This window comes from Procambarus clarkii, chromosome 39 (assembly GCF_040958095.1).
Source record: "Procambarus clarkii isolate CNS0578487 chromosome 39, FALCON_Pclarkii_2.0, whole genome shotgun sequence".
NCBI lineage: Eukaryota > Metazoa > Arthropoda > Malacostraca > Decapoda > Cambaridae > Procambarus > Procambarus clarkii.
In genome coordinates, this window is record NC_091188.1 from 31,773,695 (window position 1) to 31,790,827 (window position 17,133).

The window sequence follows — 17,133 nt, forward strand, 5'->3', positions numbered from 1 at the left end:
GAGAGAGGTGAGTAGGAGTGGTGGAGAGTGGTATGAGGCAGTGATGGAGAGTGATGTGTGACAATGGTGGAGAGTGGTGTATGGCAGTGGTTGAGAGTGGTGTGTGACAGTGGTGGAGAGTGGTGTGTGAGTGGTGGAGAGTGGTGAGGGGCAGTGGTGGAGAGTGGTGTGTGACAGTGGTGGAGAGTGGTGTGTGACAGTGGTGATGAGTGGTGTGTGTCAGTGGTGGAGAATTGTGTGTGACAGGGGTGGAGAGTGCTGTGTGACAGTGGTGGAGAGTGGTGTGTGACAGTGGTGGGGAGTGGTGTGTCACAGTGGTGGAGAGTGGTGTGTGACAGTGGTGGAGAGTGGTGTGTGAGAGTGGTGGAGAGTGGTGTGTGAGTGGTGGAGAGTGGTGAGGGGCAGTGGTGGAGAGTGGTGTGTGGCAGTGGTGGAGTGTGGTGAGTGGCAGTTGTGGAGAGTGGTGAGTGGCAGTTGTGGAGAGTGGTGTGTGAGTGGTGGAGAGTGGTGTGTGGCAGTGATAGAGAGTGGTGTGTGACAGTGGTGGAGAGTGGTGAGGGGCAGTGGTGGAGAGTGGTGAGGGGCAGTGGTGGATAGTGTTGAGGGGCAGTGGTGGAGAGTTGTGTGTGGCAGTGGTGAGGAGTGGTGTGAGGTAGTGGTGGAGAGTGGTGTGAGATAGTGGTGGAGAGTGGTGTGTGGCAGTGGTGGAGAGTGGTATGTGACAGTGGTGGAGAGTGGTGTGTGGCAGTGGTGGAGAGTGGTGTGTGGCAGTGGTATGTGGCAGAGGTGGAAAGTGGTGTGTGACAGTGGTGGAGAGTGTTGAGGGGCAGTGGTGGAGAGTGGTGTGTGGCAGTGGTGGGGAGTGGAGTTTGGCAGTGGTGGAGAGTGGTGAGTGACAGTGGAGGAGAGTGGTTAGTGACAGTGGTAGGGAGTGGTGTGTGGCAGTGGTGGAGTGGGGTGAGTGGCAGTGGTGGAGAGTGGTGAGAAGCAGTGGTGGAGAGTGGTGTGTGAGTTGTGGAGAGTGGTGAGTGGCAGTGGTGGAGAGTGGTGAGGGCCAGTGATGGAGAGTGGTGTGTGAGTTGTGGAGAGTGGTAAGTGGCAGTGGTGGAGAGTGGTGTGTGAGTGGTGTAGGGTGGTGAGTGACAGTGGTGGAGAGTGGTGAGTGGCAGTGGTGGAGAGTGGTGTGTGGCAGTGGTGGAGAGTGGTGTGTGGCAGTGGTGGAGAGTGGTGAGTGGCAGTGGTGGAGAGTGGTGAGTGGCAGTGGTGGAGAGTGGTGTGTGAGTGGTGGAGAGTAGTGAGTGGGAGTGGTGGAGAGTCGTGTGTGAGTTGTGGAGAGTGGTGAGTGGCAGTGGTGGAGAGTGGTGAGTGGCAGTGGTGAAGAGTGGTGAGTGGCAGTGGCGGAGAGGGGTGAGTGGCAGTGGTGGAGAGTGGTGTGAGATAGTGGTGGAGAGTGGTGTGTGGCAGTGGTGGAGAGTGGTATGTGACAGTGGTGGAGAGTGGTGTGTGGCAGAGGTGGAAAGTGGTGTGTGACAGTGGTGGAGAGTGTTGAGGGGCAGTGGTGGAGAGTGATGTGTGGCAGTGGTGGGGAGTGGTGTGTGACAGTGGTGGGGAGTAGTGTGTGACAGTGCTGGAGAGTGGTGTGTGACAGTGGTGGAGAGTGGTGTGTGACAGTGGTGGAGAGTGGTGTGTGACAGTGTTGGGGAGTAGTGTGTGACAGTGGTGGAGAGTGGTGTGCGGCAGTGGTGGAGAGTGGTGTGTGACAGTGGTGGAGAGTGGTGTGTGACAGTGGTGGAGAGTGGTGAGGAGCAGTGGTGGACAGTGGTGTGTGGCAGTGGTGTGTGGCAGTGGTGGAGGTCTGTATGTGTGGTGGAGGAGGTCTGTATGTGTGGTGGTGGAGGTCTGTATGTGTGGTGGTGGTGGGCCTGTATGTGAGGTAGTGGAGGTCTGTATGTGTGGTGGTGGAGGCCTGTATGTGTGGTGGTGGTGGGTCTGTATGTGTGGTGGTGGTGGGTCTTTATGTGTGGTGGGGGTGGGTCTGTATGTGTGGTGGTGGTGGTCTGTATGTGTGGTGGTGGTGGGTCTGTATGTGTGGTGGTGGTGGGTCTGTATGTGTGGTAGTGGAAGTCTGTGTGTCTGGTGGTGGGTCTGTATGTGTGGTGGTGGTGGGTCTGTTTTGAAATTTGCAGGGGGGTTTGGGCAAAATGTGACCCATCGCCGCTCTCAGTAATCGGTATATTTTCGGTATAAAAAGTCATAATTTCAAAATGCGAATACGTGCAGAGAACCAGAATTTGGCTCCAAAATATGGTAGAGGGGTAGAATTTGGGATGTTTGTGATATATTTTAAAACTGCAAGGGTGTTTGGGCAAAACGTGACCCATCGCCGCTGTCAGTATTTGGCATTTTTTCGGTATAAAACGTCGTAATTTCAAACTGCGAATACGTGCAGAGAGCCAGAATTTGCCTCCAAAATATGGCTCAAGCGTCGAATTTGGGATGTTTGGGATATTTTGAAAACTGCAGAGGGGTTTTGGGCAAAATGTGACCCATCGCAGCTCTCAGTAATTGGCATATTTTCGGTATAAAAAGTCGTAATTATAAACAGCAAACATGTGCAGAGAGCCAGAATTGGGCTCCAAAATCTGGCTCAAGCGTAGTATTTGGGATGTTTCGGATTATTTAAAACTACAGGGTGGGTTTAGGCAAAATGTGACCCATCGCTGCTCTCAGTAATTGGCATATTTTCGGTATAAAATTCGTAATTTCAGACTGCGAATACGCGCATAGAGCCAGAATTTGGCTTCAAAATATGGCTCAAGCGTCGAATTTCGGATGTTTGGGATATTTTGATAACTGCAGGGGGGGTTTGGACATAATGTGACCCATCGCTGCTCTCAGGAATTGGCATATTGTCGGTAAAAATAGTCGTAGTTTCAAACTGCGAATACGTGCAGAGAGCCAGAATTTGGCTCCAAAATATGGCTCATGGGTGGAATTTGGGATTTTTCGGATATTTTGAAAAATGCATGGAGGTTTGGGCAAATTGAGACTCATCGTCGCTCTCAGTAATTGGCATATTTTCGTTATAAACAGTCGTAATTTCATATTGCGAATACTTGCAGAGAGCCAAAATTTGGCTCCTAAATATGGGTCAAGGGTCGAATTTGGGATGTTTGGGATATTTTGAAAACTGCAGAGGGGGTTTGGGCAAAATGTGACCCGTCGCAGCTCTCAGTAATTGGCATATTTTCAGTATATAAGTTCGTAATTTCAAACTGCGAATACGTGCATAGAGCAAGAATTTGGCTCCAAAATATCGCTCAATCGTCGAATGTGGGATTTCTGGGATATTTTGAAAACTGAAGGGGGGTTTGGGCAAAATGTGACCCATCGCCGCTATCAGGAATTGGCATATTTTCGGTATAAAAAGTGGCAATTTCAAACTGCGAATACGTGCAGTGAGCCAGAATTTGGCGCCAAACTATGGCTGAAGCGTAGAATTTGGGATGTTTGGGATATTTTGAAAACTGCATGGGGTGTTTGGGCAAAATGTGATCCATCGCTGCTTTCAGTAATTGGCATATTTTCGGTATAAAAAAGTCGTAACTTCATACTGCGAAAACGTGCAGAGAGCCAGAATTTGGCTCCAAAATATGGCTCAAGGGTCGAATTTGAGATGTTTGGGATATTTTGAAAACTGCATGGGGTGTTTGGGCAAAATGTGATCCATCGCTGCTTTCAGTAATTGGCATATTTTCGGTATAAAAAGTCGTAATTTCATACTGCGAATACGTGTAGAGAGCCAGAATTAGGCTCCAAAATATGGCTGATGGGTCGAATTTGGGATATTTGGGATTTTTTGAAAATGGCAGGGGGGTTTGGGCCAATTGTGACCCGTCGTCGCTCTCAGTAATTGGCATATTTTCGTTATAAACAGTCGTAATTTCAAACTGCGAAAACTTGCAGAGAGCCAGAATTTGGCTCCAAAATATTGCTCAAGCTTCGAATTTGGGATATTTGGGATATTTTGAAAAATGCAGAGGGGTTTGGGCAAAATGTGATCAATCGCCGCTCTCAGGAATTGCCATTTTATCGGTATAAAAAGTCGTTATTTAAAACTGCGAATACATGCAGAGAGCCAGAATTTGGCTCCAAAATATGGCTCATGGGTCGAGTTTGAGATGTTTGAGATATTTTGAAAACTGCAGCGGGGTTTGGGCAAATTGTGACCCATCGTCGCTCTCAGTAATTGGCATATTTTCGGTATGAAAAGTCGTAATTTCAAACTTCGAATACATGCAGAGAGCCAGAATTTGACTTCAAAATACGGCTCAAACGTCGAATTTTGGATGTTTATGATATATTGAGAACAGCAGGCAGCGTTTGGGCAAAATGTGATCCATCGCTGCTTTCAGTAATTTGCATATTTTCGGTATAAAAAGTTGTAATTTCAAACTGCAAATACTTGCAGAGAGCAAGAATTTGGCTCCAAATTATGGCTCAAGTGTCGAATTTGAGATTTCTGGGATATTTTGAAAACTGCAGTGGGGTTTGGGCAAAATGAGACCCATCGCCGCTCTCAGTAATTGGCATATTTTCGGTATAAAATTCGTAATTTCAAACTGCGAATACGTGCAGAGAGCAAAGATTTGACTCCAAAATATACCTCAAGCGTCGAATTTGGGATGTTTGGGAAATTTTGAAAATTGCATGGGTTGTTTTCGCAAAATGTGATCCATTGCCGCTTTAAGTAATTGGCATATTTTTGGTATAAAAAGTCGTAATTTCATGTTGGGAACACGTGCAGAGAGCCAGAATTTGACTCCAAAATATGGCTTAAGCCGCGAATATGGGATGTTTGGGAAATTTTGAAAACTGCGATGGGGTGGGGGGGGGGGGAAATGTGACCTATCGCTGCTCTCAGTAACTGGCATATTTTCGGTATAAAATGTCGTAATTTCAAACTGCGAATCCGTGCAGAGAGCCAGAATTTGGCTCCAAAATATGGCTCATGCCGCGAATTTGGGATGTTTGGGATATTTTGAAAACTTCGATGGGGGGTTTGGGCAAAATGTAACCCATCGCTGCACTCAGTAATTGGCATATTTTCGGTATAAAAAGTCGTAATTTCAAACTGCGAATACGTGCAAACAGCCAGAATTTGGCTCCAAAATATGGCTCAAGCGTCGAGTTTGGGATGTTAGGGATATTTTGAAAACTGCAGGGTGGGTTTGGGCAAAATGTGATACATCACCGTTCACAGTAATTGGCATATTTACGGTATAAAATTCGTAATTTCAAACTGCGAATACGTGCAGTGAGCCAGAATTTGGCTCCAAAATATGGCTCAAGCGTCGAATTTGGGATATTTGGGATATTTTGAAAACTGGAAAGGGGTGTTTGGGGAAAATGTGACCCATCGCCGCTCTATGGAATTGGCATATTTTCGGTATTAAAAAGTCGTGAATTCAAACTGCGAATACGTGCAGTGAGCCAGAATTTGGCACCAATCTATGCCTCAAGCGTAGAATTTGGGATGTTTGGGATATTTTGAAAACTGCATGGGGTGTTTGGGCAAAATGTGATCCATCGCTGCTTTCAGTAATTGGCATATTTGCAGAATAAAAAGTCGTAATTTCATACTGCGAATACGTGCAGAGAGCTAGAATTTGGCTTCAAAATGTGGCTCAAGGGTCGAATTTGAGATGTTTGGAATATTTTTAAAACTGCAGGGGGGTTTAGGCAAAATGTGACCCATCGCCGGTCACAGTATGTGGAACTTTTTCGGTATAAAAAGTCGCAATTTCTGACTGCGAATACGAGCAAGAAACCGGAATTTGCCTCCAAACTATGGCTCATGGGTCAAATTTGGGATGTTTTGTATATTTTGAAAACTGCAGGGGGGTTTGGACAAAATGTGACCCTTCGCCGCTGTCAGTAATTACAAATTTTCGGTATTAAAAGTCGTATCTTCAAACTGCGAATACGTGCAGAGAGCCAGAATTTGGCTCCAAAATATGGCTCAAGGGTTGAATTTGGGATGTTTGGGATATTTTAAAAACTACAGGGGGGTTTGGACAAAATGTGACCCATCGATGTATCAGTAATTGGCATATTTTCGGTATAAAAAGTCGTAATTATTAACAGCAAATATGTGCAGAGAGCCAGAATTTAGCTCCATAATCTGGCTCAAGCGTAGAATTTGGGATGTTTCGGATTTTTTAAAACTACAAGGTGGGTTTAGGCAAAATGTGACCCATCGCTGCTCTCAGTACTTGGCATATTTTCGGTATAAAATTCGTAATTTCAATCTGCGTATACGTGCAGAGAGCCAGAATTTGGCTTCAAAATATGGCTCAAGCGCCGAATTTGGGATGTTTGATATATTTTGAAAACTGCAGGGAGGGTTTGCACAATATGTGATCCATCGCTGCTTTAAGTAATTGGTATATTTTCGGTATAAAAATTCGTAATTTCAAACTGCGAATACGTGCAGAGAACCAGAATTTGGCTCCAAAATATGGCTGATGGGTCGAATTTTGGATATTTAGGACATTTTGAAAAGTGCAGGGGGGTTTAGGCAAATTGTGACCCATCGTTGCTCTCAGTAATTGGCATATTTTCGGTATAAAAAGTTGTAATTTCAAACTGCGAATACTTGCAGAGAGCCAGAATTTGGCTCCAAATTATGGCTCAAGGGTTGAATTTGGGATGTCTGGGGTATTTTGAAAACTGCAGGGGGGCTTGGACATAATGTGACCAATCGCCGCTCTCTGGAATTGGCATATTTTCGGTAAAAATAGTAGTAGTTTCAAACTGCGAATACACGCAGAGAGCCAGAATTTGGCTCCAAAATATGGCTCATAGGTCGAATTTGGGATGTTTCGGATATTTTGAAAAATGCAGGGGGGATTGGGCAAATTGAGACCCAACGTCGCTCTCAGTAATTGGCATTTTTCGTTATAAACAATCGTAATTTCAAATTGCGAATACTTGCAGAGATCCAAAATTTGGCTCCTAAATATGGCTCAAGGGTCGAATTTGGGATGTTTGGGATATTTTGAAAACTGCAGAGGGGGTTTGGGCAAAATGTGACCCATCGCAGCTCTCAGTAATTGGCATATTTTCGGTATAAAAAGTTGTAATTTCAAACTGCGAATACTTGCAGACAGCGAGAATTTGGCTCCAAAATATCGCTCAAGCATCGAATTTGGGATGTCTGGGATATTTTGAAAACTGCAGGGGGGTTTGGGCAAAATGTGACCCATCGCCGCTATCAGGAATTGGCATATTTTCGGTATAAAAAGTCATAATTTCAAACTGCGAATACGTGCAGAGAGCCAGAATTTGGCTCCAAAATATAGCTCAAGGGTCGATTTTGGGATGTCTGGGAAATTTTGAAAACTGCAGGGGGGTTTGTGCAAAATGTGACCCATCGCTGTCATCAGGAATTGACATATTTTCGGTATAAAAATTCGTAATTTCAAACTGCGAATACGTGCAGAGAGCCAAAGTTTGGCTCTAAAATATGGCTCATGGGTCGAATTTGGGATGTTTGGGATATTTTGAAAACTGCAGGGTGGTTTGGGAAAATTGTGACCCATCGTCGCTCTCAGTAATTGGCATATTTTCGTTTTAAACAGTCGTAATTTTTAACTGCGAATACTTGCAGAGAGCCAGAATTTGGTTCCTAAATATGGGTGAAGGGTCGAATTTGGGATGTTTGGGGTATTTTGAAAACTGCAGAGGGGGATTGGGCAAAATGTGACCCATCGCAGCTCTCAGTAATTGGCACATTTTCGTTTTAAACAGTCATAATTTCAAACTGCGAATACTTCCAGAGAGCCAGAATTTGGTTCCTAAATATGGCTCATGGGTCGAATTTGGGATGTTTGGGATATTTTGAAAACTGCAGGGGGGTTTGGGCAAAATGTGATCAATCGCCTCTTTCAGTAATTGGCATATTTTAGGTATAAAAAGTTTTTATTTCAAACTGCGAATACTTGCAGAGAGCCAAAATTTGGCTTCAAATTATGGCTCAAGGGTCGAATTTGGCATGTCTGTGATATTTTGAAAACTGCAGGGGGGTTTGGGCAAAATGTGACCCATCGCCGCTCTCAGGAATTGGCATTTTTTCGGTATAAAATGTCGTAATTTCAAACTGCAAATACTTGCAGAGAGCAAGAATTTGGCTCCAAATTATGGCTCAAGTGTCGAATTTGGGATTTCCTGGGAAATTTTGAAAACTGCAGGGGGGTTTGGGCAAAATGAGACCCATCGACGCTCTCAGTAATTTGCATATTTTCGGTATAAAATTCGTAATTTGAAACTGCGAATACGTGCAGAGAGCCAAAATTTGGCTCCAAAATATGCCTCAAGCGTCGAATTTCGGATGTTTGGGATATTTTGAAAACTGCATGGGTTGTTTTCGCAAAATGTGATCCATTGCCGCTTTCAGTAATTGGCATATTTTTGGTATAAAAAGTCGTAATTTCATATTGGGAACACGTGCATAGAGCCAGAATTTGACTCCAAAATATGGCTTAAGCCGGGAATATAGGATGTTTGGGATATTTTGAAAACTGCGATGGGGGGGTTTGGGCAAAATGTAACCCATTGCTGCACTCAGTAATTGGCATATTTTCGGTATAAAAAGTCGTAATTTCAAACTGAGAATACGTGCCGAGAGCCAAAATTTGGCTCCAAATAATGGCTCAAGCGTCGAATTTGGGATGTTTGGGAATTTTTTAAAACTGCATGGGGTGTTTTGGCAAAAGGTGATCCATCGCCGCTTTCAGTAATTGGCATATTTTCGGTATAAAACGTCGTAATTTCATACTGCGAATACGTGCAGAGAGCCAGAATTTGGCTCCAAAATATGGCTCAAGCGTCGAATTTGGGATGTTTGGCCAAAATGTGATCCAACGCTGCTTTCAGTAATTGGCATATTTTCGGTATAAAAAGTCGTAATTTCATACTGCGAATACGTGCAGAGAGCCAGAATTTGGCTCCAAAATATAGCTCAAGGGTCGAATTTGGGATGTCTTGGAAATTTTGAAAACTGCAGGGGGGTTTGGGCAAAATGTGACCCATCGCCGTTCTCAGGAATTGGCATATTTTCGGTATAAAAATTCGTAATTTCAAACTGCAAATACGTCCAGAGAGCCAGAGTTTGGCTCCAAAATATGGCTCATGGGATGAATTTGGGATGTTTGGGATATTTTGAAAACTGCAGTGGGGTTTGGGCAAATTGTGACCCATCGCCGTTCTCAGTAATTGGCATATTTTCGGTAAAAAAAGTCGTAATTTCAAACTGCAAATACTTGCAGAGAGCCAGAATTTGGCTCCAAATTATGGCTCAAGTGTCGAATTTGGGATATCTGGGATATTTTGAAAACTGCAGGGTAGTTTGGGTAAAATGTGACCTATCGCCGCTCTCAGTAATTGGCATATTTTCGGTATAAAATTCGTAATTTCAAACTGCGAATACGTTTAGAGAGCAAAAATTTGGCTCCAAAATATGGCTCAAGCGTCGAATTTGGGATGTTTGGGATATTCTGAAAACTGCATTGGGTGTTTGCGCAAAATATGATCCATCGCCGCTTTCAGTAATTGGCATATTTTTAGTATAAAAAGTCGGAATTTCATATTGGGAATACGTGCAGAGAGCCAGAATTTGACTCGAAAATATGGCTTAAGCCGCGAATTTGGGATGTTTGGGATATTTTGAAAACTGCGATGAGGAGGGGGGGGGAGGGTATGGGCAAAATGTGACCTATCACCGCTCTCAGTAACTGGCATATTTCCGGTATAAAAAGTCGTAATTTCAAGCTACGAATACGTGCAGAGAGCAAGAATTTAGCTCAGAAACATGACTCAATGGTCAAATTTGGGATGTTTTTGATATATTTAAAACTGCAGGGGGGTTTGGGCAAATTGTAACCCATCGCTGCTCTCAGTAATTGGCATATTTTCGGTATAAAATGTCGTAATTTCATACTGAGAATACGTGAAGAGAGCCTAAATTTGGCTCACAAATATGGCTCAAGGGCCAAATTTGGGATGTTGGGGTATTTTGAAAACTGCAGTGGGGAGTTTGGGAAAAATGTGACCCATCCCGACTCTCAGGAATTTTACATATTTTTGGTATAAAAAGTCGTAATTTCAAACTGTGAATACGTGCAGAGAGCCAGAATTTGGCTCCAAAATATGGCTCAAGCGTCGAATTGGGGATTTTTGGGATATTTTGAAAACTGCAGGGGAGGTTTGTGAATAATGTGACCCATCGCTGCTCACAGTAACTGGCATATTTTCGGTATAAAAATTCGTAATTTCAAACTGAGAATACGTGAAGAGAGCCTGAATTTGGCACAAAAATATGGCACAAGCATCGAATTTGGGATGTGTTGGATATTATGAAAACTGCAGAGAGGGTTTGGGCAAAATGTGACCCATCGCCGCTCGCAGGAATTGGCATATTTTCGGTATAGAAAGTCGTAATTTCAAGCAACGTATACGTGCAGAGAGCCAGATTTTGGCTCCAAAGTAAGGCTCAAGCGTCGAATTGGGGATTTTTGGGATATTTTGAAAACTGCAGGGGAGGTTTGGGCATAATGTGACCCATCGTTGCTCACAGTAATTGGCATATTTTCGGTATAAAATTCGTAAATTCAAAATGCGAATACGTGCAGAGAGCCAGAATTTGGCTCCTAAATATAGCTCAAGCGTCGAATTTGGGATGTTTGGGATATTTTGAAAACTGCAGAGGGGGTTTGGGCAAAATGTGACCCATCGCAGCTCTCAGTAATTGGCATATTTTCGGTATAAAAAAGTCGTAATTTCAAACTGCGAATACGTGCAGAGAGCGAGAATTTGACTCCAAAATATAGCTCAAGCGTCGAATTGGGGATTTTTGGGATATTTTAAAAACTGCGATGGGGGGTTTGGGCAAAATGTAACCCATCGCTGCTCTCAGTAATTGGCATATTTCAGTATAAAAATTCGTAATTTCAAACTGAGAATACTTGCAGAGAGCCTGAATTTGGCTCCAAATTATGGTTCAAGGGTCGAATTTGGGATGTCTGGGATATTTTGAAAACTGCAGGGGGGTTTATGCAAAATGTGACCCATCGACGCTCTCAGGAATTGGGATATTTTCGGTATAAAAATTCGTAATTTCAAACTGCGAATACATGCAGAGAGCTAGAATTTGGCTCCAAAATATGACTCATGGTTCGAATTTGGGATGTTTGGGATATTTCGAAAACTGCAGCGGGGTTTGGGCAAATTGTGACCCATCGTCGCTCTCAGTAATTGGCATATTTTCGGTATAAAAATTCGTAATTTCAAACTGCGAATACGTGCAAAGAGCCAGAATTTGCCTCCAAAATATGGCTCAAGCGTCGAATTTGGGATGTTTGCGATATTTTGAAAACTGCAGAGAGGGTTTGCAGTCTCCGTGGTGTAGTGGTAAGACACTCACCTGGCGTTCCGCGAGCGCTATGTCATGGGTTCGTATCCTGGCCGGGGAGGATTTACTGGGCGCAATTCCTTAACTGTAGCCTCTGTTTAATGCAACAGTAAAATGTGTACTTGGATGAAAAAACGGTTCTTCGCGGCAAGGGATCGTATTCCAGGGACCATAGGATTAAGGACTTGCCCGAAACGCTACGCGTACTAGTCGCTGTACAAGAATGTAACAACTCTTGTATATCTCAAAAAAAAAAAAAAAAAAAAAAATGACCCATCGCCGCTCTCAGTAATTGGCATATTTTCAGTATAAAATTCGTAATTTCAAACTGCAAATACGTTCAGAGAGCAAAAATTTGGCTCCAAAATATGGGTCAAGCGTCGAATTTGGGATGTTTGGGATATTTTGAAAACTTCATTGGGTGTTTGCGCAAAATGTGATCCATCGCCGCTTTCAGTAATTGGCATATTTTTAGTATAAAATGTCGTAATTTCAAACTGTGAATACGTGCAGAGAGCCAGAATTTGGCTCCAAAATATGGCTCAATCGTGGAATTTGGGATGTTTGCGACATTTTGAAAACTGCAGAGAGGGTTTGAGCAAAATGTGACCCATCGCAGCTCTCAGTAATTAGCATATTTTCGTCATAAAAAATCGTAATTTCAAACTGCGAATACTTGCAGAGAGCCAGAATTTGGCTCCTAAACATGGCTCAAGCGTCGAATTAAGGATGTTTGGGATATTATGAAAACTACAGGGTGTGTTTGGGCAAAATGTGACCTATCCCCGCTCTCATTAATTGGCATATTTTCGGAATTTAAATTCGCAATTTGAAACAGCGAATATGTGCAGAGAGCCAGAATTTGGCTCCAAAATATGGCTCAAGCATCGAATTTGGGATGTTTTGGATATTTTGAAAACTGCAGAGAGGGTTTGGGCAAAATATGACCCATCGCAGCTCTCAGTAATTGGCATTTTTTCGGTATAAAAATTCGTAATTTCAAACTGAGAATACGTGCAGAGAGCCTGAATTTGGCTCCAAAGTAAGGCTCAAGCGTCGAATTCGGGATTTTTGGGATATTTTGAAAACTGCAGGGGAGGTTTGGGCATAATTTTACCCATCGTTGCTCACAGTAATTGGCATATTTTCGGTATAAAATGTCGTAATTTCAAACTGAGAAAACGTGAAGAGAGCCTAAATTTGGCTCCAAAATATGGCTCAAGGGCCAAATTTGGGATGTTGGGGTATTTTGAAAACTGCAGTGGGGGGTTTGGGCAAATTGTGACCCATCGCGACTCTCAGGAATTTTACATATTTTCGGTATAAAAAGTCGTAATTTCAAACTGTGAATACGTGCAGAGAGCCAGAATTTGGCTCCAAAATATGGCTCAAGCGTCGAATTGGGGATTTTTGGGATATTTTGAAAACTGCAGGGGAGGTTTGTGCATAATGGGACCCATCGCTGCTCACAGTAATTGGCATATTTTCAGTATAAAATTCGTAATTTCAAACTGCGAATGCGTGCAGAGAGGCAGAATTTGGCTCCTAAATATGACTCATTCGTCGAATTTGGGATGTTTGCGATAATTTGAAAACTGCAGAGAGGGTTTGGGCAAAATGTGACCCATCGCAGCTCTCAGTAATTAGCATATTTTCGGTGTAAAAATTCGTAATTTCAAACTGAGAATACGTGCAGAGAGGCTGAATTTGGCTCAAAAATATGGCTCAAGCATCGAATTTGGGATGTTTTGGATATTTTGAAAACTGCAGAGAGGGTTTGGACAAAATGTGACCCATCGCCGCTCGCAGGAATTGGCATATTTTCGGTATAGAAAGTCGTAATTTCAAGCAACGAATACGTGCAGAGAGCCAGATTTTGGCTCCAAAGTATGGCTGAAGCGTCGAATTGGGGATGTTTGGGATAATTTAAAAACTGCGATGGGGGGGGGGGGGGTTTGGGCAAAATGTAACCCATCGCTGCTCTCAGTAATTGGCATATTTCAGTATAAAAATTCGTAATTTCAAACTGAGAATACGTGCAGAGAGCCTGAATTTGGCTCCAAATTATGGCTCAAGGGTCGAATTTGGGATGTCTGGGATATTTTGAAAACTTCAGGGGGGTTTATGCAAAATGTGACCCATCGCCGCTCTCAGGAATTGGCATATTTTCGGTATAAAAAGTCGTAATTTCAAACTGCGAATACATGCAGAGAGCTAGAATTTGGCTCCAAAATATGGCTCATTGTTCGAATTTGGGATGTTTGGGATATTTCGAAAACTGCAGCGGGGTTTGGGCAAATTGTGACCCATCGTCGCTCTCAGTAATTGGCATATTTTCGGTATAAAAATTCAGAATTTCAAACTGCGAATACGTGCAAAGAGCCAGAATCTGGCTCCAAAATATGGTTCATGCGTCGAATTTGGGATGTTTGGGATATTTTGAAAACTAAAGGGTGGGTTTGAGCAAAATGTGGCCTATCCCCGTTCTCAGTACTTGGCATATTTTCGGTATAAAATTCGTAATTTGAAACTGGGAGTACGTGCAGAGAGCCGGATTTTGGCTCCAAAATATGGCTCAAGCGTCGAATTTGGGATGTATTGGATATTTTAAAAACTGCAGAGGGGGTTTGGGGAAAATGTCATCCATCGCAGCTCTCAGTAATTGGCATATTTTCAGTATAAAAAGTCGCAATTTCAAACTGCGAATATGTTCCGGAAGCCAGTATTTGGCTCATAAATATGGCTCAAGCGTCGAATTTTGGATGTTTGGGATATTTTGAAAACTGCAGAGAGGGTTTGGGCAAAATGTGACCCATCGCAGCTCTCAGTAATTGGCATATTTTCGGTATAAAAATTCGTAATTTCAAACTGAGAATACATGCAGAGAGCCTGAATTTGGCTCAAAAATATGGCGCAAGGGTCAAATTTGCGATGTTTGGGATATTTTTAAAACTGCAGTGGGGGTTTGTGCAAAATGTGACCCATCGCCGCTCGCAGGAATTAGCATATTTTCGGTATAAAAAGTCGTAATTTCAAGCTACGAATACGTGCATTGAGCCAGATTTTGGCTCCAAAGTAAGGCTCAAGCATCGAATTCGGGATTTTTGGGATATTTTGAAAACTGCAGGGGAGGTTTGGGCATAATGTGACCCATCGTTGCTCACAGTAATTGGCATATTTTCGGTATAAAATTCGTAATTTCAAACTGCGAATACGTGCAGAGAGCCAGAATTTGGCTCCTAAATATGGCTCAAGCGTCGAATCTCGGATGTTTGGGATATTTTGAAAACTGCAGGGGGGTTTGGGCAAAATGTGACCCATCACCGCTCTCAGGAATTGGCATATTTTCGGTATAAAAGTTCGTAATTTCGTACTGTGAATACGTGCAAAGAGCCCGGATTTGGCTCCAAAATATTGCTCAAGGGTTGAATTTTAAATGTCTGGGATATTTTGAAAACTGCAATAGGGTTTGGGCAAAATGTGATCCATCGCCGCTCTAAGTAATTGGCATATTCTCGGTATAAATTTCGTAATTTCAAATTGTGAATATGTGCACAGAGCCAGAATTTGGCTCCAAAATATGGGTCAAGCGTCGATTTTGGGATGTTTGGGATATTTTTGAAATATGCAGGGGGGGGGGGGGGGGGCTCTGGGCAAAGTGTGACCCATCGCCGCTCACAGTAATTCCCATATTTTCGGTATAAAAATTCGTAATTTCAAACTGCGAATACGTGCAGAGAGCCAGAATTTGACTCTAAAATGTGGCTCAAGCGTCGAATTTGGGATGTTTGGGATATTTTAAAAACTGCAGGGTGGGTTTGCGGAAACTGTGACCCATCACTGCTCTCAGTAATTGGCATATTTTCGATATAAAATTAGTAATTTCAAACTGCGAATACGTGCAGAGAGGCCAAATTTGCCTCCAAAATATTGCTCAAGCGTCGAATTTGGGATGTTTGGGATGTTTTGAAAATGCGGTAAGGGTTTAGGCAAAATGTGATCCATCGCCGCTTTCAGTAATTGGCATATTTTCGATATTAAATGTCGTAATTTAAAACTGCGAATACGTGCAGAGAGCCAGAATTTGGCTCCAAAATTTGGCTCAAGGGGTTGAATTTGGGATGTTTGGAATATTTTGAAAACTGCAGGGGGGTTTGTGCAAAATGTGACCCATCGCAGCTCTCAGTATTTGGCATATTTTCGGTATAAAATGTCGTAATTTCAATGTTTGATGCTAAAAATTATCGAATTTAGCAATATTTTGACGTTTATCATCTTTTTTTCCTTCATGTTATTTAAACCAAATATCAACTATTTAGGCAATATTTTGCCATTTTCCCACCTTTTTAAGAATTTTTAGTTAATTGTCATTAATTCATTGAATATACGATATATATGATGCAAACCCGTAATTGATTGCAAATTCACTTTAAATACTTCATTTTCATTCAACCATTTTTACCTCCTATATTAGTTATAAAAATATTGATTAGGAGAGAAATCCTGTTTTTATTGCATATATCGACGTTTCAGCCAGATTAGAGCGGTTTTACGTGTACATCTTCTCTCTCGTGATTAATTGAATATTACGAACATTTTTGTTAATTGTAATGAAAACACATTGATTTATATAATTTATACTGAAAACAACATTTACATATGCCATTTTAATGGTCTAAATAACACGAAACCTAGCTCTATGAATTGAAGTTAAAATCCTCGAATATGGTAATATTGTGACTTTTTATACCTTTTTCATATTGTGTGATTTTAAGTAAAAATATTCGAATATTCTAATATTTCGATACTACTTCATGTTTTCTTGCGATAAGTGACATTGGCCTGTATATATCAGAATTTCGCATAATATTGCTTTTTAAGCCAATTTTCTTGCACTATGTTTTGTACTAGAAAAATCATCGAATTTAGCAATATTTCGATGTTTATCATCTTTTTTTCCCTTATGTGATTTAAACTAAATATCAACGATTTTGGCAATATTTTTCCATTTTCCAACTTTTTTAAATTTTTTAGTTTATAGTTAATAAATCATTGAACATACGATAAATATGATGCAAACCTGTAATTGATTGCAAATTTCCTTTATATACTTTTATTTCAATCAACCATTTGTATCTCGTTATAATAGTGAGTAAAATAATGATTATGAGAGAAACCTTGTTTTTATTGCATATTTCGATGTTTCAGCCGGAATAGAGCGCTTTTACTTGTGCATCTTCTCTCGGTAATATAAATTGACAATCGCGAACATTTTAGTTAATTTTTAAGAAAACACATTGGTTTTTAGAATTTGTACTATTAACAACATTTTCATATGCCTTTTTAATGGTCTAAATAAGACGAATCTTCGCCTTGTGATTTGAAGTAAAAATCCTCGAATACGGTAATATTGTGACTTTTTTCACGTTTTTCATGTTGAGTGATTTTAGATAAAAATATTCGAATTTACTAATTTATCGGGACTACTTCATGTTTTCTCGCGATTTGTGAGAATACAGGTCGGGTTGCGTCAGGTTAGGTAGTGTCAGATCAGGTTGCGTCAGGTCAGGTTGTTTCAGGTCAGGTTGCGTCAGGGCAGGTAGCGTCTGGTCAGGTTGCGTCAGGTCAGGTTGCGTCAGGTCAGGTTTTATCAGGTCAGGTTG